Source organism: Doryrhamphus excisus, linkage group LG9 (assembly GCF_037039965.1).
Source record: "Doryrhamphus excisus strain RoL-2023G ecotype Guam linkage group LG9, RoL_Dexc_Guam_v1.1, whole genome shotgun sequence".
Classification (NCBI taxonomy): domain Eukaryota; kingdom Metazoa; phylum Chordata; class Actinopteri; order Syngnathiformes; family Syngnathidae; genus Doryrhamphus; species Doryrhamphus excisus.
Window position 1 is genome coordinate 10,885,406 of NC_136365.1, and position 22,708 is coordinate 10,908,113.

General features: G+C 39.9%; 1 long non-coding RNA gene across 1 annotated transcript in view; it reads right to left on the bottom strand.

Annotated features, from left to right (window-relative positions):
• Positions 1 to 3,314: 3,314 nt before the first annotated feature.
• Positions 3,315 to 22,708, bottom strand: part of LOC144899814 (uncharacterized) — a 104,883-nt gene continuing 85,489 nt past the window's right edge. The window contains exons 2-3 of the long non-coding RNA XR_013628113.1: positions 4,227 to 4,291; positions 3,315 to 3,416 (exon numbers count right to left, since the gene is read on the bottom strand). This is a non-coding gene — a long non-coding RNA (uncharacterized LOC144899814). The remainder of the gene's footprint in view (positions 3,417 to 4,226; positions 4,292 to 22,708) is intronic.

The window sequence follows — 22,708 nt, forward strand, 5'->3', positions numbered from 1 at the left end:
TTAGTTCCTGTTTTATGCTCTTATTTTGGTAACATTTCCTCTTTTGTCTGCTTGCTTTGCTTTTCCCCTTTCGCTCGCACCTGTTGCTATTTGTGTTCCCTTCCTATTTAGTTCAGGTGCGTGCACCCGAGTTTGTTGTTGCATTGTTTGTTGTAGCTCCCCACGCTACTCCAACCGTCTTCGCTCGTGTCCTGCTGCTGTATATCAGCCATTTCTATTAAAATAGACTTTTTATCTGTACTTGGGTCTCCTGCTCTCTGCATATTGGGGTCGTGTCACAATACCAAAGCCAAGACGTAACAAGTTGGCTACTTTGCACATTTCACTTATTTTGGGAACACTCTAAAAGATAAATGAAAGGGATAAATAAACATTGACTTTTGCCTTCACTGACACCATGTAAACACGGATGACTACCTTCATGTTTTACCATGAGTTGATGAATTATTTCTGGAATTGAAGTGTTTCTCACCTTCATCATGATATGAGGCCAAAGAAAGTTAGTAATAGCAGCAAGGTGAGAGGTATTTAACAAAAAATATGCTGTACCTATGTAAAATATGTAGTATAGTAAAGAGTATAACACAGTTCTCACTAGCATTTGAGCCGAAGATCCCTGGTGATCTACTCCGTACAAGACTCGAAAAAATTTGATGTCATTTTGTACAAGTTGTTATTATTATTTGGGATACATATTTAAGACAGAGCTTATTTGTGATTATTGGTTGAGCCTTTCGCTCTTTTGCCGCAGGCAGGACTTTGACGATGGCGCTCGGGGTTCAGGGCATATTGGCGTGCTAAGCTGTCAATGTGTGTCTGTTGGTTCCTCTCCAGGAGGGCAGGGTACCAAAGCGATGATGCGTTTAGTTTCCCTAATATTTTCACAATTGCAATAGAGAGCTATAGCACTGTAAGAGATTGAAGCAAATTGTCATGAATATCTGCATGCATGCGTGGTATTCATGCTTCAGCGATACACAAGCCTCCAGCTAGGTGGCAACGGTGCTCAAACTAATCAAAAGGCCGCCTGTTCAACCCAGTAGAATAAGTACACAGCAGTATCTTGGTGGAGATCTAACAAAGAATGAGCTACGCTGAAGTTTCTGACAGAAATGAAGAGGATAAACAAAGGAGACGTCAGAGGAAGGCAAGGAAAACAAGATCAAAGATTGCTGCCACTTTGTCAGCGGCACACCTTGCAGGTCTTGTCTTAATATTGTCAAATCTGAGCACAGTATGGTAAGCAGCATTTCCAGGAAAGCAGCCTCACCTCAGTACATGTACACATCAGTATTAGAAGCCCCTAATGTCCAGGAGGTCAGCCACATCCATGATTCTCCATTCTTGACCATAACAAATGATCCCATTGCAATGATATATAATCATATTTTTCCTCCACATTGTAAAGCTTCCTCACCACCACACTCCCAACACAAATTGCCGGTGCACATCTTGTGTTTGTACCAAGTCCTGTGACACTTTTAAAAACACTTAAATACAGAAATACAGAAGACACAAAAAACAATATTCAAAGTTACTCGCAGCGAGGAGAGTGAAACCACATACCCAATGACATGCCGCTCCACTCTGAATATGCAGTTCACACTCCTCTCTTTTTATTCTCTTTTCGGGGGTCCCTACTACATGGTCGTGCAACTCTCGGGGGGGGGGGGGGGGGGGGGCAGTTGCACGAGCTGTATTTGTTTGTCTTTGTATGTGTATATGTGAATTACTTTCATTGTTTTATGAGTTCTTATCTTGACACATTCTTGCAGGATTAACATGAACATCTGCAGAGTCGCTGTTGGCGCATTCAGGCACCTCCAGGACCTGGGGGTCACTGGGGGGTCTCTGATCAGGGTCACGGGAACATTTCTTCTTCACATTCAAACACTTTCTATTGTCTAAGCAAATGGATATAAGGGTGATAACTAACATAAGATTCATTCTATCTACATTTTATTCTAACAGACAGCCTCTGTCTTTTGGGTGATATCTGTTCCTTTTGCCACCGTGTACAATCACTCTCATTTTTTAATAATTCACCTTCTCAAGGTCTCCCCTTCAAAGACCATTGGCTGTCTGTCTCTGAAAGAACCTGGGCAAGATGTGGTGCAAACGCAGACGGTTCCGTAGTGAGTGTCTGAAGGTCTGCCTTGAACCAGACAGCACTGTCCTATAAAAAATACACACTCAAAAGTGTCACAATGTGGACGTTACCCCCTCGTCACAGCTCTTTTAGTGTCCTTCTTTGCCTCCGTTCCGGTGTCCATGCCCTTTCACGCACCTGCCTCTAATCTCCTACTCCCTATTTAGTTCAGTTGTGGGCTCTTTCTTTTGTGGCTTCATTGTCATTTGTTTGGTTGTTTGGTAGTTGCTGTCTGTTTGCTTGCTGCATAGCTCAAGTATCATTAAAAGAAATCTTTTATCTACATTTTGGTCCTGCTCTCTGCATCCTGGGGTCTCAACGCAACGCCGACTAACCCGATCGTGACAGAATGAAGCCACAAAAGAAAGAGCAAACACCTGGACTAAATAGGGAGGAGGAAATTAGAGGCAGGTGAACAGAGATAGAGAAAACGGAAGGGAAGTAGAAAGGAAGTAGTTACAAAATAAGGGCATGGACACCGGAACAAAGGCAAAGAAGGAAACTAAAAGAGCTGTCACGAGGGGGTAACGCCCACATCGTGACAAAAAGTTCCTTACGGCATACTCACACAAGGGCAATCGTTACATGCAGTGTCCCACTTAATACATAGAGTGCGGAACGCTTAGCTAGTAGTGAGTGCACTCAAACGTGCCCACGTTCCTGCCTTTGGAACGATTGGAAGAGGTGGTGGCTCCACACAATTCCATTCACACGCGCAGCCTGTGAGATTATTGTATGCCTGTATCGACTAGGCGATACATGAGATAAGGTCTACAAAAATTAGAGGACACCAGATTGTAACATTAGTTTTAAGAAAAATAATGTGTTTTCCACCAAATGTCCAGGAAAGTTCCTGAAAAGGTTAACAATGACAGATTCCTATGGTCCATTGTGTTTTGGGTTTGTGCAGCAGCGACGTCCCTGGAGACTTTATGTAAATCAGGCTGATGACAAATTTAGTTCACCATCATCGATGCAGATAGACTTGTCGCTAGCTGCTTTTAATATAATATGTCGCCAGATTATAGACAAAGTCACCAAGTTTGTAACAATGGTTTGTGCCATCTGCGATCAAACATAGCACATGTATTGATGTAGTTTTCTTCCTGCAGTATTTCCATGGATTTCCTGCCTCCCGCCCAAATGTTCTGTGTAATTTACTCCACCTCCAGGCACTCCTCGTGCCGAGCCCCCTCCACTGTGACTGGTCACACGCCAAATTGCTCCCGAGGATCTGGACAGCTACCGAAGCCCCTTTGTTTGACCACTTAAACAAAATAAACACAGTTAGGATACTGGTAAATTGTTACTTACAGCTTGCTCTTCTGACTCTTCAACAGGATATTGAAAAGGCGTCAACAGTTTCGCGTATAGTCCAGCTTCGTTTTGGCCCATGTGTAGTTCCGTTTACAGATGAGCATATTTTTCTCTTGCAGGCCGGAAATCATCTTTGTAGCCAGTAATCAACTGGGCATGCCCATATAAGGCTGCCCGGGTTGCAGTCAGTAGAACTTGGTGTTGAAAAAAACTCTGTACTACAAACACAGCATGCAGCATGCAGAGCCATCCAAAACAACTTTCAGGGCACAAACATCTTTATCGGATGCGTTAGCATCGTTTAACACGAGAATACTTGTAGCATTTACATAACATTTACAGGTCAGAAAGGAGGAAAAGCATAACAGGTCCTCTTTAAACAAGGCACCATTGTACCAGCAAAATAATGATTTCATATTTCATAGCGGCCATGATTGTACTTTTAATATGAACTGATGGAGTTATCAGATAAATGGAATAATACATTTCAATACAAAGAGAATGAATGAACAAGGATAACCAGGAGCTTATGTCTCATCCAAAATGCTACAAGCCTTAACTCTTAATGTGACAGGACTTTTTTGTCATGTTAAATGATTTAAATGTTACGTTTTTTAATTGTCCATTGAAGTTGTCAACATGTCCTTAGCTTTTCATTTTTAATTCCTTCTTTCCTCCTTAAGAAATAGAGGAGGCAAACTGCTTTATGACAGTCCTTTTGAATAATTGATGTGAATTGCTGTTATGAAGTCAAAAGCGCCTTATAGTAGCTGCTTCAGCAAGCAGGTGCACCTTTTCATGTCGCCCCCCTCCCCATCTTTAGAACTGAAAGACAAAGCAAAAGGGGTAGGAGAAGCTGGCCAGACACAAAAAAAGCCCTAAAATGAAAATACAATAATTAAAAGACACACGTGGCAATCTGCTACAAGCGATACAACGTGTATGTTGTCACTGCTGAGAGTAAATACTTTATCGATCGCCAAGAGAAATTCTGTGGATTATGATACTGTTATGAGGCAGTATTTCTTATGAATGTCAGTCCTCTTTTGAAGACAGAACACCTTTGGTTCCTCCTTGGAGCTTTGCATTGTGCATTCACAAGAGAATCAATGCAAACACAAACAAGCATACTATTGGCCACAGGCATAGGCCAGCACAATAGTGCATGTGGTTAGCATGTTCCCAACAAATAGATTTTTTTTTTTTTTTGAAAAATACGGCATGACATACTAATGTTGATTTTTAGGACATTGCAACAACGCAGCGAAGTGCAACAGTAACAGTTTTACCAATACACGTTATTATTGTCGTTTTAGGAAGTTAAAGTTCCGTATGTCGGTAATGCCGCTTCAATCCGTTCCCAAGATCTACTGGAGTGCTTTTGTGTGATCCGCCTGCTTTTAAGCTACAGGTGGTCGGTCCGTCAGGTCCTTTTATATGTCCCGTGACAGAAGAGGACAGGAAGTGGAGGGAACACATAGTGCCATTAAAGCGGAGGCCATCTCTTGTGTCTTCAGAGATCCTGTATCCTTCGCATGAGCGGTGCACAGAGTGTCCGTCTACCTCTATGTATGGAAGATTAATGTTACACTGTCCTGTATATCAATCAAGTGACAAACGTCATACTGAGGATGGATGATAGGCTGATGTCTATCTTTTTTTTTCAACCCACATTACTTTGGTGATATGACAACAACAGGGAACTTTCCCAAATGCTCTAACCACATGTATTCAATTTATTAATATGAAATCCTGTTAACTGAAGAAGATATGTTTCATTCAAATAGGGTGTCCTTCATTGTATAGAAACAGCATCACAAGCTGCACTCTTATATCAATCACACACACACCTTTGCTTCAATCTGGAGAAACTAAAACAATCTGAGACCATGTGGTCTTCTAGGCCCAAGTCGGAGCCAAGTTTGCAGGCTCGAATCTTCTTGACACTGAGTTTGACATCATTGCAAGCAACATCAAGGAAGCTCTTTTAACTACAGTAGAAGAGCCACTCGGGACAAAGCATAAGAAAATTCATTCCTTGATAACCAACAAACTCCTTAGTCTCTGTGACAAGAGAAGTGCACTGAATAAAACAAAACAAGAATGAAAAGACAAAGGAAAAACACTAACAAGAAGATATATGACAGAAAGACTAGCAAGGAAGACTGGATTGGGGACCAATGTAAAACCATTTAAGAAACGTTGGAAGAAGTTAAGTAAAGTAAAGAAGCCTCAAATGCGCTCACTCCATACACATCATAGAGACCAAGCAACCAACAGTTGCTGTCACTGAAGGCAAGGACGACAAAAACCTTTAACAGCTGGACTGAATACCGAGATTGCTTATATAACTGCAAGCTCCACTGAGACACCCTCGATCCTACTGGAGGACCAGCGTCGGAATGAGAATGATGACAGCCCAAAAGTTCTGAAAGAAGAAGCAAGTCCCCTGGAGTTGACAACATTCCTTCACAGCTACTCAAGAACGGCAGACAGGAAACAAAAGCTCTCACGCTCTTACCAGAACATCTGAGAGCTGAAAAAAAGTGTAAGAACAAACAAAGATTCCGAGTGGGGAAGAGTACTACCACTAATAATAATGGACTGGCTTTATATAGCGCAACACGTTTTACAGTGCAACCCATTATTCATTCACTCTACATCTTTGGATCTGCCCTGGGGTATCCTTGGCATTTTTACAGCCGTGTGGGGAGCACTGAAGTCAAGGTGGGTGAAGTGTCTTGCCCATGGACACAACAGCAGCAACTCGGATGATGGAACTGCTGGAAAAACATCCACAGCATCAAAAGGACCAATTCCACAACTTTTAAACCAATTGGTTGAGCACTACATTTCATTGAAAGCAGGGTCAAAATGAGCTCCCAACTGCTTTAGCCATCTCTACCACTTGGTAGAGGTATACAAAGCTAAAGAAACCACCGCATGGTTGGTCACTTTTCGGCCTCCACCAACTAGGATGTCACAAGGTGAAAATCATCCAAGACATTTTAACCTGTTTTGATGAAAATTTGAAAGGCAGGAATAATTTAGTACATGGTGTTATTGATAGAGGCCTTGATAGACAAGAACGTGTTACTTTGTAGCAGAAAAACAGTAACATTTGAAGGTATTTGCTCATTTTTTCTAGCTAAAGATAAAAGCTAAAATAAACACAGAGTCTCACAAATACAGACAAAAGTAAGATACTTATACACACACCCACACTAAAAAGGACTAACGTGACAACTGACAGTTAAGGTGGAAACATCGGGTACGCATATGACAGCTTGCTTTGCAACAAAGGAAAAGCAGAATGTTCCAGATGCCTTGATGCGCCTGCGAACAAACAAAAGCAGAAACACCATAAAAGAAGTGGTTCAAGCAAGGGCAGTTTGCTCCTGTTTGGTCCAGGACTCCAGCCTTTTACACATTCTTGAGTGTATAAAAGGCAGCGCAGGGAAAGGAGGCTGCGCTGTAATAAGACACGCTTACTTGTAGGCATACAGGGACTGCAGATAATCCCTGATGTCTGTATTGTATTGTATTGTTGTCCGGAATAAACAATCTGGTTCTCATTCTATGATTTGGTTCTTTAAGATTCCCTTATCCTCTATTCGAAACCCACTTAGAGTCCTCAGGGGGAGGATTTCTACACATTCTAGGTGTTTTAAAACCATTGTAGCAATAACTAAGCCACATTTGCACATGACGAATAAGCTAAATAAATCACAAAGTCAGTAACTTTGATCGTTTTTTGACATTTGCAGATCAGAATTATCACAACTAATTACTTTGAAACTGATATTAGTACTGTTAGTAAAAGATGTTGGATAAAATGTCATGTTTTACAACTACTGGTGGGCACCTAGAAATTCTCCCAACCAAAACCACTCGCTCCCCTGGCTTCCATACCAGAAAAAGTGGTGACACACTGTGCAAAACCATAAAACACCCTCAGGTGTCTGTCTTTCATGACAACTTCCTCACATGCTTTCATCTGGTTCAGAGATTGGGCAGCTCCTTGATTGTCAAGTACATGGGTACCACACTGGTGGAGCTCCCTTGATGGTAGACAAAGACCCGATAAAGAGGAGCCATGGAGCCTATGATTATTGGTGTGGGCGATTGCAGTAAAATGGTTTGACAACAAATATGTCAACCATTTGAGCAATGCCTGAGACCAATTGATCTTTCTGATGGTTCCGATTTAAATCAAGTCCATAAGCCAACATCAAATGGCTACACACAAGAACCCTCACCACGAAAACCATAACCAGGCGTATGCTATGACATCTTGGGATGCTGGCCTTTTCCTGTGTTTCAACTCAAACCAGGGATGCTTTGTAGCATTCATTCATTCATTCATTCATTCTACCACTTATCCTCACAAGGGGTGCTGGAGCCTATCCCAGCTGTCTTTGGCTGAGAAGCGGGGTACACCCTGGACTGGTGGCCAGCCAATCACAGGGCACATATAGACAAACAACCATTCACACTCACATTCATACCTATGGACAATTTGAGGTCGCCAATTAACCTAGCATGTTTTTGGAATGTGGGAGGAAACCGGAGTACCCGGAGAAAACCCACGCATGCATGGGGAGAACATGCAAACTCAAACCCAAGTCTTCCCAATTTCCTGACTGTGTGGCTTGCATGCTAACCACTCGACCGCTGTGCAGCCCAGAATGTCCATTATCCTGAAATTTTTTGCATCATCAATTCCTGGCAAAATGTGCATTTTTCATGACTTTTTCTACTATTTGTGGTATTGTTATTACATTTTATACGTTAACCATGAACTGACATCTTGACCATTTGGTAGAGGTAATATTTCAAAAACAGAAAGGTCTGTGGAAAAAAAAACAGGCAGTTAAAGGGTTAAAAGAGGTCTTGGAGATAGTGTGGCACAGCAGCCTTTGGCACATCCTAATAGACAAAGGACTTATTCAAACCATCCAGTCCCTGTGCAATCATGCTAGCAGTATTATGCTCCTGAGCAACCAAGCTGGACAGTTGCAGCCGTGAGAGTTAGAGAAGAGTCCCTACTCGTGCAAGCGCTTTTCAACCTATTCCTGGAGAGAATAACAACACAGACACTAAAAATACCAGCATACTTCCATCACCATTGGTAGCAGAACAATCAGTTTCTTTGAGTTTGGTCTTAGATTTATTTTTTTTTTACAGAAAGATTAAACTTTCTTACAGAGGAAACAAAATTGGACTCAATTCAACATTGAAAAAAGTGCAACAACTATTTTCACAGAAGCAACAACTTTATAAAAGACTTAATTGACGGTGTGAGCGACTCTTCAGGTAGACTAGGATACAAGCAGTTATCATCTGACACTCCATCAGCATGAAAATTATTCAGAACTGCTGATGTACATGAAAGGGAATGAGGGAGACCAAGGACTTGTGAGCAACAGAGGCACAATCCAGGATGAAAGAACCGATGAACTGCTAAGCGAATCAGAAATACCATGACAAAGAGAAGAATGAAGAAGAACCAGTGCAGTAAGACAAGCCAGTGCGCACTACAATCAACATAGTATAGTTATGGTTGAAAGTAAGGGATAGATATGGTAAAACCCAGAAACCAAAGAACACAACAAATTGAAAAATACCAAGGGCTGAAAGAGGAAGTAGAAAATGCAGAAATTAAGGGCAACAGTGTTGCATGTCGCAATTGAATGGAAGAAATTCAATCGGTACATAAGTGGCGTTAGGTTCTCTAAATTCAGCCCACTGCAGCCATGGCTCAACTCCAAAATGCAAACACTTTGATTGTGATATTGATTGACTGGCAGACCAGTCCAGGGTGTTTCCGCCTCTTTGAAATAAGCTGGGATAGGCCCCAGCATACATCCACAACCTTACTGAAGATACCGTAAGTGAAATAGAAAATGGATGAAGAGACACGGGAACACCTCCAACATAAAGTTTGCTAAATTGCCATTGAAGAGACCTTGGCATGTCAGTGTAGATCCTCAACAGGGGTATGACAACTTTCTCATTTCGTCCGAACATGATATAGTGTGTTATTTCCTCTATTGCCGCTTTATCTGTGTTATGTAAGTCTGTACTGTACTGAACTGCATAGCAAAAACAATGTTACAATGATAATCCCAATCCTAATCCAAAAATGTATATTTTGCAGGACAGACAAAAAAATGATCTTTGTGACTTTCAAATTATTATTTTTAAGTATTGCATTTTTTTTTAAGGTGCGGTGGTGCTGTAGGATCATTAATTATGTAGCTCACACCTTGTCTCCTAATTCCTTGTCCCAGGGCGTCACAGGACATTTTGTTCTCTCACAGTTAAAACAGCATGATTAGAATCAGTTAGAAGAACCTCCATTACCGTGTATCAGAATATTTACAATTTTACCGCAAAATTTGGGTCCTCTGCAGTTATGTACGCAAATGGCTGTACTAACTGCAGTCTAAGGGGAAGATGACTTAAATTGAATAAATAGTGATGGCAATGGTGATGTTTTTACACTTGCATAGATGGTTTGTGTGTTAACAAGTCACAATACAACATATCCATAAAAGACTAGGAAGAAGCTAAGCTTATTTAATCTTACATCTCTGTTTTATAGCAATGATTTACACAGTGGAACCTTGGTTCGCATCACTAATCCATTCAAGGAAGTCTGACTCCAGCCGGAACTCACTCTATAACCTGAAAGCCATAACACAAAACATGATTTTATGGTTTTTAAATGATTTTTACATACAGAAAACAATGCATATAAATTAATGGGTTGGGTTGGGTTTGGGGTTTGGGTTAGGTTTGGGGTTGGGTTTAAGGTTGGGATTGGGTTTGCGGTTAGGCACCAATCTGGTCTTCCATTTAAATTGATGTCAATTTTGCAGTTGGTGCTCCAAATGCCTTGAATTTTCACTCCAACGTCCCAAGTGTTTTCCTCAAGTTGCATGCTTTCTTGGCACATTTAGTCAGATTTTCATTAATGTAGACCAGGCGTCTCAAACACGCGGCCCGTGGGCCAAATGTGGCCCGCAGGACACTAGTTTGAGGCCCCCGCCTTGATATGAAAGTTTAATATTAGTGCAGCCCGCGCAAGTTTGATATGGATGCTGTATGGTATCATGTACCCAGAAAAAGTTATTGCGTTTGATTAATGTTCATGTTAAAGGTTAAATAACTGTTAATAGTTATCCTCCCTATCTGTGTGGAAGTGGTAAGTTTTTGGCTATTTAAGTTTAAAGGAAATAACTTGAAGGCTACCGTTTCGGTCGGTAGCTCTCTAGTTTGCGAGTTAGCATGTGTCTCAAGACCCTGCAGTTGCGCAATATGTTGTAAATAAAAAAGTATAAATGTGACTATAGTCGTGTTTTGTCATGTCTAAAGGACTCTAATAATGCTTTGTTAATTTTAATCTGAAAAAAACAATTTGTCTACCCACCAACTATATGTGGTTTCTTAAGTTTTTATTATTTGCTGTTTTATTATTATTATTATATTTATTTATTACTGATTGATTGATTTTATTTATTCTTGATTTGTTTATTTATTTTTCATCTTATTTTGTGCAGAAAAATAACAATTAAGATATTTGAGAACAGTGGAATGTTTTATCAGAGCTTTTATTGTAGAAAATCAGAACCAAAGCACTGAAAAAGTTTGTATATTTTTCTGTTTTTAATAAATGCGTTTTTTTTTGTTTTTTTTACCCAGACCCTAGCTCCAGTGGCCCCTCAGGTAAATTGAGTTTGAGACCCCTGATGTAGACGTTTGTACTTTTCAACTTCCTTCCTTACAGCAGTATACTTTTTAATTTCCCTTGGTGAACTTAACAATGATGATGGGCGTGGCATTGTTTCTGCCACACAGTGGAATGCATGTTCTCGACGGTGTTGATATTTATACATCCTCCTCCTCTGCCTTTGATTGTATAAGACTGGCAACTTGTTGCTCCGTTGAGGCAGAAACCATTTCATCTTGTGTGTTCTGATCCATCCATTACAGTATATACGTATATGTAAATGTCATTGCTTTATTTTCCTCTCTAGCATTCTTGATTTCATCACAAATCTCTTTGTGATCCATTTTCATCGAAGAAACGGCCTTCTTGGAGCTTTTACTTTGTGGTTGTAAGCTTTCAATCTGTGTCTGCAGGCATCTGAGATCTTGACCTATTTGCCCTGCATTTTCCTGCAGTAGCGTCTTCAATATGAGTTCTCTCTTATTTGTCATTGTACAGCCCCTTCCAGTTTTCAGGGACTCATGCGACTCCTCAAATTTACATACATACATTTACAATTTACAACTTCATGTAAAAAAAATCCACCGATCTCTTTAAGTAAATGAGGTAACGGTAACAATTCCTTGTTACCTTTTCCCAAGACCTTTAACACATCGCCCTGGCCTTTTTAACTAGCAGGATTAATATGGCTGGATACAACTTTAAGACTAGCTGGGAGAGAACCCAGCGTTCCCGGGTCACCTCATTACCACTCTGGCTTTGGAGTGAGAGTGTTCCATTTCCCCTGTAGTTTGGGGATGCACAGTGGCCATTAGGCGCCAAGATAGGGAATATATTTCAGGTCAGACAAGCCTGCGCTCAGATTGCTCTTTCACATACTGGTTGACGAGGTAAGCTCATGTTCATTTGCAGGAAGGTTTCAAGTTCAAAAATTGCCTGCAGCTAACTGCCTCAACCTTGCAACCTGTCTTGAGCAAGAAAATGTCATTGTGAATATCTGTATCGGTCTTAAGTGACAATTGACATTATTGCGTTATGTGAATTAAATGTTTGACCTGCGTTACACAAGATTCAGCAGCAAACCAAGGCACACTAAAATAAAGCACTGACTTTTCTCTTTTGAAAGCTAACGAGTTTGCTTGGTAGCTTACTTGAGCTTATAATCTACAAGGCTAAAAAAACAGTATTTGAAAAGGGATAAACAGAAGGGATGAGTATACCACTATTGGTATCTGTATCTGTTCACCCACCACCCATCCAAATTATACGTATCTGTATCCGTATCCATACTCCCAGTGAGCAGGCACAAACCGGAAGTGAGTGTAGTTTAACCGGAAATGGGCAAGTTTTAAATCTGTACATTATTTTAAATCAGCAATTGACATGGATTGATCAGAAGTTGGGCGGCACGGCGGTCGAGTGGTTAGCGCGCAGACCTCGCAGCTAGGAGACCAGGGTTCAATTCAACCCTCGGAGTTTGCATGTTCTCCCTGTGCATGCGTGTGTTTTTTCCGGATACTCCGGTTTCCTCCCACATTCCAAAAACATGCTAGGTTAATTGGTGACTCCAAATTGTCCATAGGTATGAATGTGAGTGTGAATGGTTGTTTGTCTATATGTGCCCTGTGATTGGCTGGCGACCAGTCCGGGGTGTACCCCGCTTCTCGCCCAAAGACAGCTGGGATAGGTTCCAGCACCCCTGCGACCCTTGTGAGGAAAAAGCAGTAGAAAATGAATGAATGAATGATCAGAAGTTGCTATACTATATATTGTTTATTCTGCTATGTGTGTACTGTGTGTGTGATCAGTGACTGATGCACAATCGTGCCTGCTGTCTTTTGAATTGCACAATTTAGGTTATCAAAGATCGCAAGCTGCATAATGTAACGTATTGAGAGGGGTATACTACTGTATTTCAGCATGCTTTTGTCAGCCATGCATGATTGACACTTGCTCTGCTACTCTGCAAGTGTACCTAATGTTGTGGCCAGTCAATGCAGGTTATCTTTACCACTGTCTGTGTACTGCTAACTGAAAATGACTAAAATCATGATAGTTTAAGTAGCATGCCTGTTTTATGATGACTTTATGGAATAAGACAAAGACACATTTCAAGGAAAATACCATCATCAAATACCCCAATTGAGTTGTGAGTGTCTGATTAGTGCTGTGCACCACGCATGTTACAGAACAGGTTTACCAAGTAACTTTAGATATAAACCAAAATAGATGCGAGCTGAAGAAAACCCAATAAAGTGAAAGCATTGTGACAAATGCGGAGCCATTTCCAACTTCCCAATTGTACCACTGTACAGTATATTGTACAGTTTAAAGGGTGGCAAAATGGTCCCACAGTATTGCAGTAAGGATTTGCTCTGCTGCCTGTCTGTTGTGTTTTGCAGTGCGCTGCTGGTGCTGCCGGGGCAGAACCACCTGTGCCACCTGAGTTCAATTAGTCATGAGGCCTTCATAAGCCATCCTTTGAGACTCACTCGTTGCCAGATTGTTTTCTTGGACTTCATTCGCTCTTCCTCATGTTGTGCTTACTCGTGTGTCGCACTTCTGCTCACTTGCACTCCTCGTTTCTGCTGGCATATTCCAGGTTCTCACAGCAGATTTAGCTTTCCCTTCCTACTTGGTTTCCCAGCAGCAGTTTCTGTTTCTTGTATTATTATTATTATTGGGATTTTTTCCCCTGCTTGTGTTTTTCAGTAGTTGTTTTTATTAGGTTTTTTTTGTGTGTGTGGCTTCGTCTGACTATGTTGTTTGTACTGTGTAGTGTTTTTTTCCTGTATGCTGGCGGTGGTTGCAACGGGGTGGTTACGGCCGACAGTAGCCAGTATTATTGTTGTGCAATAAAAAGCTTGTCAGCGATTGCAGTCGTGTAATTTCCATAGCATCGGCAACGACGCTACAATATATAAAGATGCAGCAGATCCATTGATCCTTTGAACCAAACTCTGTTAAGCTTTCCTACGCTTTGAGCAAAACTTTGAAGCTTTAATACTCTCTCCCCGCTTTACGCAATTCATGACAGATCGCCTCAAATTTTTAAACAGTTTAAAAATTTTTGCCGCTCTTGCGGAATGTCCCGAATTGCTCAAACCTTTCTTACGCTGTATTACGGTCTTTACGCTTTCATTAAGCTTTGTTACGCTTTGCCGCCGCTTTGCTCGCCGATTTAATTCGCCGATTTAATTCGCCATCGATTCGGCGTCGGTGTGAACTGAAGGATTTCAGGCCGATCGGCCGATCGGCCCATCTAGTCTATCTAGTCTATCTAGTCTATCTAGTCAGTCCTATCATACCCTCAGTTTATGAGTGCAAACTGTGCAACAATGTGACGACTAAAAAAACGACACCACTTTAAAAGTATTACACCCTATCTCTCCAAATACTGCACCACTCTAAAGAGCATAAGACAGTCAAAAATAATCATTTTTAACAACAAAGCATGCTGGGAAACGCAAAATCTGCCCATCCCACAGCTGCATCTCTTCCGGGTTACACATTTTGCACATTGTGATGTTTTTGTGTGGATATAAATTACTTACAGACGTTCAGAGAATGACAAAGAGATGCTCGATGAAACAAACAACCATAGTTGGATATCTGCAGCTGTCGCCCCCCACCCCCTCCACCCCCTTAACCTGGCCCAGAAGTTGACAACATGACAGAAGTACTCAATCACTTTATGGAAACCAACAACCACGCCAAAATAACCATATAACCGTATTTCCGCAGCTGCCCCCCCCCCCCTTTTACCTGACTCATCCAATCAGCAGTCAGGACACATTCACAACCCTGGATACTATCGGAAAGTAGACGTTTCAGCAGGCATGAACAGACAAAACATGGATATTTTTAAAAAATGTGCATTTTCCCCATTTCAATGTAAAAAAAAAAAACACATTCATGTGCTGTCATGCATATTTTGTCCGAGCCTGATATTGCAGCCATAGCTAACTGGTATGCCAAACATGCAAAGTTGGTAGGTTACGATACAGAGGAACCAGGCTGTGTAGTTATTTGTCACTGCTAATGTGAGATTTTAATGTGAGATTTTCTTCAAATCTGACCATACGAAACGCTATGTTTTGAGCCCGGATAATTGGTGCATGTCGTGTCATGTTCGGAACTTCAAACGACCATCTGTGTGTGTTCGCTGATGATGCATATGAGTGTGCTACAGTAATTAATTATGTTGGTTAAAAAGACAAGGTCGGCTTTGACTTTGGTCCCTCTGTGTAATTGACTTTGACACCCCTGTTTTACAGGTTGTGGTGCAACCTGAACATACCTGGACCAGCCAATGTCCTCCTTTGGACATACTTTTGGACAAAGAATCTCAATCCCAGTTCTTAGCAAGACAATTGTGATTTGCATTTTTTGCAGAAATTGAGGAAAAGATACTGGTTTTCATTAAATTGAGTAGCATTGGGACACTCTGCGAGCAGTACCCCGACTCTCGCCCAAAGACAGCTGGGATAGGCTCCAGCATACTCCCTCGTGAGGATAAGCGGCATAGTAAATGGATGGATGTGGCATGGAAGTTTCATGAAATCCAAAGTTGTGACCACCTTGGAGGGCAATTTTTTTTTCCATACTGACTGAAAGAACAATGTCGCGAATACAAGCGTCCAAAATCAGTTTCTTCCGCAGGGTGGCCGGGCTCTTCCTTGCTGTCCCTGCGGATCAGCCTATAAAGAAACTGAAGAGTCCAAAAACAGCAAACTGAGGTCAAATGCTTGTTCGATTTTGGCAATATTTTCTGGGTTTTGGCAATCAGATCTGTTCACCGTAGTATATGATTATTTAGTTTCTCCCAAAGCGAACTCTAAAAACATTGTCAAGCCAAACTGATTTTGAAAATGAGCTTAAAAAACACAGTTACTGTATAGAAATCTGCTGAGTTCATTTGAGGTTCATAATGCCAGCAAACATATCCTCTGCTTGTGATTAATACTTTTATTACTTTATTTATTACATTCCTCATGCATAAGTCATGCTTAGGGCTGAAGTCGTGGGTATGCGTATGAAACGAGTGTAAATTCATCTTGACCGAGTATAACTGCACTGAACCTCATCGAAAAGGCAGAAATGTTTTCCTTTTGCATCCTTTTTCACAGTTAAAGCATATTTATTATTTGGAATTACAAACTAGACTCTTTCACTGACCGGCTGGGCTTCAATAACCAAACCTTTAAATCATTCCACTTTCAAATTGTATGCCGGTATTTGTCAGTAGAATTTGGGCTAGAGTTTAAAAAAGCACCTATCTACTTTGTATGCTGAGATTTACTCCAGGTTAGAATGCCTTATCTATATGTAAATTATATGTGATCAACTTCAATAACTGTTGAACCAGGTGTCTCCAAATATGCTATTGCTTTCATTTGTCAAGCTGCCAGGATGGCCCAGTTTTTAAATGCAAAGTGTTCGATCTCAAGGGAGATAGCAGCAAAGGCAGACAAATCGTTCCTAGAAGAAGAGGAGAATAGTCCCCCCCCCCCAGAATGCATGTTGCCAAAACCAAAAATTAAATTGTAGAAATGCATTCGAAAGAAGATGCAGATTCTTTTTAAAGCAAGAAAAAAATAACATCACTTTTGACCCACAATATACAGTACTCGGTATATACTAATTATGTATTTGTAGCTTTTCATTTCAGAGTAGACCTTTACTGACTGGAAGTAATATTGAGTCTTTCTTTCTTTCTTTTTTTCTTAATTTATTTCAGACATGCATACTATGTTACATTAGTCTTTCTCACATATACACTTACAATATCTATTTATATATTTATATATACATATATATACGTATATACATATATATACACATATACATACACACATATCTACATATATATATATATATATATATATATACACACACACATGCATACATACAACACCTCATTACTACACATGTCTGAAAAGGAGCAGGAAGAAGCAAAGCTTATTAAATCCTACCCCTTCTCCACGCCATAGCAGTTAACAATTCAATAAGTGATTTTTTTTCCACGCATATAATCACAGAATCTTACATAATTACAAAACAACAAAAGAAGAGTGGGAACATCGGACACCCCAGCAAAACCCCAGGACATTGCTGAAGCACACCACCAGTTGGTAATTAACATTTAAAAATAATACAAACCTATATCTTTTATCATGCATCTGTCATACAATATGTATGTAGCCGTGAAATAAGAAAAAGAAAAATAGGTACATAAAGTAAATACGTTGGTTCAATGCAATTATTTCTAATAAATTCCAAAATGACCTGTGGGCAACAATAGCTGTTTTCCTCTTCTTTTCTACAATATGAGGTCATATTTACTGACTTACCTTAGCTTGGAGGATGGCCAGAGGCAGGGGTGTCGTAAGGGGAGAAAAATTATGGTATTTCTAAGGGCCCACGACAGATGGCTGTGCAAGAAAATAATAGAACATAAGTCAATTTTGGGTGTGGAAACTCTTTTTTCACCGTGACGCAAATCCCCGGCCAGTTTGTGCATTTTTAGCAATGAAGCTAAAGGCTTATGACGCTGGGTACAAATAAATGCAGGAAATGATTTGGAATAAAACGGAAAATACACGTCAAGATAAAGCATCTCATCAAACATGTTGTTAAAGTTACGATGCTGCTCCCAGATGGAACTGAGTACGATGCTAACTTGCTAATTGGGTAAAATTATTAAGTTTCATTAATGTTCATGTTAAAGGTTAAATAACTGTTAATACTGTACATTTGAATCTGAAAAAAATAATTTCTCTACCAACTGTATGTGGTTTCTTACGTTTTTCTTATATGCTGTTTTATTATTATTTTACTTATTTAGTACTGATCGATTGATTTATTGTCTTTATTCTTAATTTGTTTATTTATTTTTTATCTTATTTTGTGTATAGAAAAATAAAAATTAAGATATTTGAGAACAGTGGAATGTTTTATCAGATATTTTGGTGTGGAAAACCGGAACCAAAGTACTACAAAAGTGTAGGGTATAGCAGAAGCAAAAGCATTGAAGATTGTTTTTTCATTGATTTTTTTTCCAGTTTTTAATAAATGCGTTTTTTTTTTTTTTTTTTTTTTTAAACCTGATGCGGCCCGGCTTCACCCAGAGCCTAGCTCCGGTGGCCCCCAGGTAAATTAAGTTTGAGACCCCTGGTGTATGGTATAGTGTGTTTATTTTTTCATGCTCAACAAGTTAAAGAACATCACATGGTTACACTGGCACCATTCAACGTCTGAAAGGGAGTAGGAAGAAGCTGAGTTTATATTTAATACTACTCCTTTTGCATGCTATGCATGTTATTGATAATTCATTCACACCATTCTGTTTACATGTGAACCTTACAATACAGTATATCACTCGCCTAAAAGGAAAAGAAGGTAAAAATTCAAACATATTAAAAAATAAATGATGAGATCACATTAAATAAATGTTTCCTCGTAGTCGACATTCATTCATTAATTCATTTTCTACCGCTTATCCACACGAGGGTCGCATGGGTGCTGGAGCCTATCCCAACTGTCTTCAGGCGAGAGGCGGGCTACACCCTGGACAGTTGGCCAGCCAATCACAGGGCACATATAGACAAACAACCATTCACACTCACATTCATACCTATGGACAATTTGGAGTCACCAATTAATCTAGCATGTTTGAGGAAACCGGACAAAACCCACGCATGCACGGAGAGAACATGCAAACTCCACACAGAGATGGTTGTGGAATTGAACTTCGCTCTCCTGTGAGGCCTGCGCACTAACCACTCGACCGCCGTGCAGCCTAGTCGACATGTCAACATGTCTTGATGTCTGTGCCAGCAAGTCCTTTGGCTTCCACCGTTCCTGCTTTAAACCTGTAGATTTTTTGTTGGGAACTGATATTTTCCTGAAATGTACCTGCTAACTACTTAAGGACAAAAACAGGTATAAACATTTTTTTTTTCTGATGAAATCTTTCTTTGGTTGGTCCCAGGTTCATATAGCAATAGAAAATAATTCAGTGTGCCTTGAAAAACATCGTCTAAAATAGCCGCTACGTAAGGGTTTGAACCTCGGTTTCCAAAACACTGCTTTAGGTTAATTGGAAAGTGTAAATTGTCCAACATTTTGAATGGTTGTGTGTATACGTGTGCCCTCTGATGGACTGGTGTATCCCGCCTCCCCCAAAGTCAGCTGGGATTAGCGCCATTTTACGCGTGAACGCAATGAGGGCAATCAACTCCTCCAGCAATGATATTTCTATGATTTCCTTTCCTCAAACAATCATCTTTGCCATTGTGAGATAATCCTTCTTACACCTTTTATCTCTACTGAGTGCAGTTGATTTGCATCCGTTCTTCCATAACTACGACATCCCCCCCAACTGCCACCGATGTGGACGATGTGTGTGGTTCCCCAGGGGTATTTCTCATTGATTGCAATTAACTGGGTCTATCCTTTTAAACTGATCAAATTGAAGGGATTATGCTTAAATGAAAGGCTTAGCATGATGGATTTAGAAGGACATATTGAAGATATGGGGGAACAAAATCTGAAATCTGTGTCCTTACAGTGAAATGAAGTGAAAAGGGGAGAGGATCTACCTACCTGCCAACATGCAAATGACAGGACACTTTGACAGCATACTCTTGGCTTCATCATCTGTCAATCATTTTCAGTTCCCAGTCTGACATGGTGGCCTTTTAGCCCATCTCGCTCTCTCTCCCTCACTGCTTTTATAAAGCCTTCAACTCCTGATTCTGAAATTCAAGACATTCCTTTTACATACATTCACGACCAATAGTAGTATTTATATGAATTGTATCACATTGCGACTTTACTACATGTGTTCCCCTGGTTACCGTGTTCTGAGTTTTGTTGTTTCGTACATGCTCCAACAAATGAATACATAACTTTTACTCATATTATGGTTCATAAACACTAGACTGACTGGAGAGCTAGTTTCAACATGCCCGGCGGAGGAATACTCCCTGCACGCTGCGAGGATGTTGTGCTGTGAATCAATACAGTGTGTGAGCCTCATTCAAAGCTACACGGGGTTAATAATGTCGCTTATTAATTAACATTTTGCACTTCATTATGCCTCCCAAGTGCAAGGCAGGCTCTTCTGGCGGAGGAGGAAAAGGAACAGGCATCACTGTGGATGGTGGAAATGACAGTGTTGTGCAGTCAAGGCCAGCAAAGCCTTCTCTGCTGGCCCAAACGCTACCAGAAGCACTTTCCTTTAGGACTTGAATTCTAATATTGGTTCAATTCCCAACAGTCTATTATCTTCATTGAGAGCTTCTTGGCTGCATTCCAGTACTGTGTATGTTTTTTTTGTTATAAATAAAATAAAATAAAATAAAATAAAATAAAATAAAATAAAATAAAATAAAATAAAATAAAATAAAATAAAATAAAATAAAATAAAATAAAATAAAATAAAATAAAATAAAATAAAAATCATTATTATAATTTTTTTTTGTGTGTGTCCCGTCCAGCCATTGAGGCAGATAGTATTGTTGATCTAAATGCCCTTACATGCTAAACAGATTTGCTCTGTTTAGCAAAAAAAAAACGTATTACTATTACTACTTTTTTAGATTATTAATTTTTAATATAATTTTTTTTATCAAGCAAAAAATATTTTACAATAAAAATATTTACAAAAAATAATATTTGCAAAAAACAAATCATATTTTTAATCACCTCCCATGGCCTACCTGCAGTACCAACACGGCCCACACTTTGGGAACCACTGATGTAAGATATTGTGGCAACCAACTTAGCTTCATAACATACCTCAACCTCACTTTACAATAAGGTACCCAAAAATACATATAACTACAGAGGAATTAATGAAGAATTAACGAGGAACTAATGACTAAGGAGTAGAAATTTAGAGTAGTAAATGTATGAGGAACTAATGTTCATTCCTCATTAACTACTGTAATGAATGTGTTTCTTGCATCGTGAATTTAGTTGGACCCCTCCAGTGGTGTCCAAAGTGTGGTGCAGGGACCATCTGTGGTCCCCACTGAAGGTGCCAAATGCAATGGCCCCCACTGGAAAATGAACACGGTGCTGTAGTGAGGTGAAACACCCACCAAAATTGGCAGCAAATTTTGGTGATAAACGTTCCACTGCCACGACCAGCATTAATAACTAAGCACAGTTGTCTTATTATTGGTTTATTTCGTCTCCTGCCTTTTATGCTTCTTCCTCCCAATAAGCCACAGAGTAGGTAAGTAAGGGTATGTTGTTATTGCTGTATTTTATGTCCTTTATGTGATAATTTAGCTATAATTAGGTATAAGATCCGACTTAAACCTAACCATGTCTTACATCACAGTGGATGAAAAGGTGTCACAGCATATTTAACAAATGTATCATGATGATTAACAACATAACAATCATTAGAACATGGAAGATGTAAATGATGCAAGCTTTGATTTATTAATCAGATTTACATTTTCTACCGAAGTTCCTTTAAAGGTTTTTAACAGCAAAGCACACTTACTTGGGGAGCACTTGGCCCCCATGACTGATTTATCCTTCAACTCTTATATTATTCAATATTCGCCTGGCACTTCAAAACGATGACGAGAGCCCATTGGAGTACAGTGACAGGGTCTGACAGATGCAGCCACTGCTAAAGTGCTGTGAAACTGCTTAGCTTCAAAAGGTTAGCAGGGGATCCCAGTTTTAAAATCAAAGGATTGTTTTCAAGACCCAGACTTAGCCCCGGTTATTTCTTATGGTGCCAGATATTTGATCATTCCCATTACTGTGTAAAAATAAGGGGGGTATTCTTTCATTACTGCAGTTGTAATTGCTTGCATTTATTTGATTGTAAAAAGAAAACAGCACAAGAATCACCACAATATTCAGTTAATTGGCTATCAAGTCACAAAAGATCTCCTTCATCACCTTTGTGACCTTGGGACTTCCAGCCCACATGATGCCAACTACTTGTTTATGGGAGTGAGGAGGGTAGAGGAGAGGGATCCACAGCAACAACTTCCTTGTTTGCTGGACAATAGTTGTCATCTTTCCACTGCACCAGTCATTCATCTGAAATCAACACTAATGACTCAATGGTGATTACCAATCGGCCAATTATCTGATTGCTTCAAATGCTCGGTAAACTCCATGTGCATCCACAGACCCTGCCTTCCTGATGTCCTACGTTTATACTTACTATAAGTATTTTTATCCAATCACAAAAAAGGGATTTCACATTAAAAAAAGAAAATATTCATGAAGAAAAATAAAGACATTTTACCAAAATTACAACACTTTTTGGTTGCATTTTAACCACACCCTTGTGGGCAGGGCCTCTGAACATTGAACCATGTATTTCATTGGCTGTTTCTAATGCCAAACTGATTGAACTTCGTCCTGACTTGCACAAAATAATGACTTTAAAACGTAAGTACAGTGGTAGCTCGGTTAACATTCACTCTGGTTAGCATGTTTTTCAGTAACAACCAAAATTTTAACAA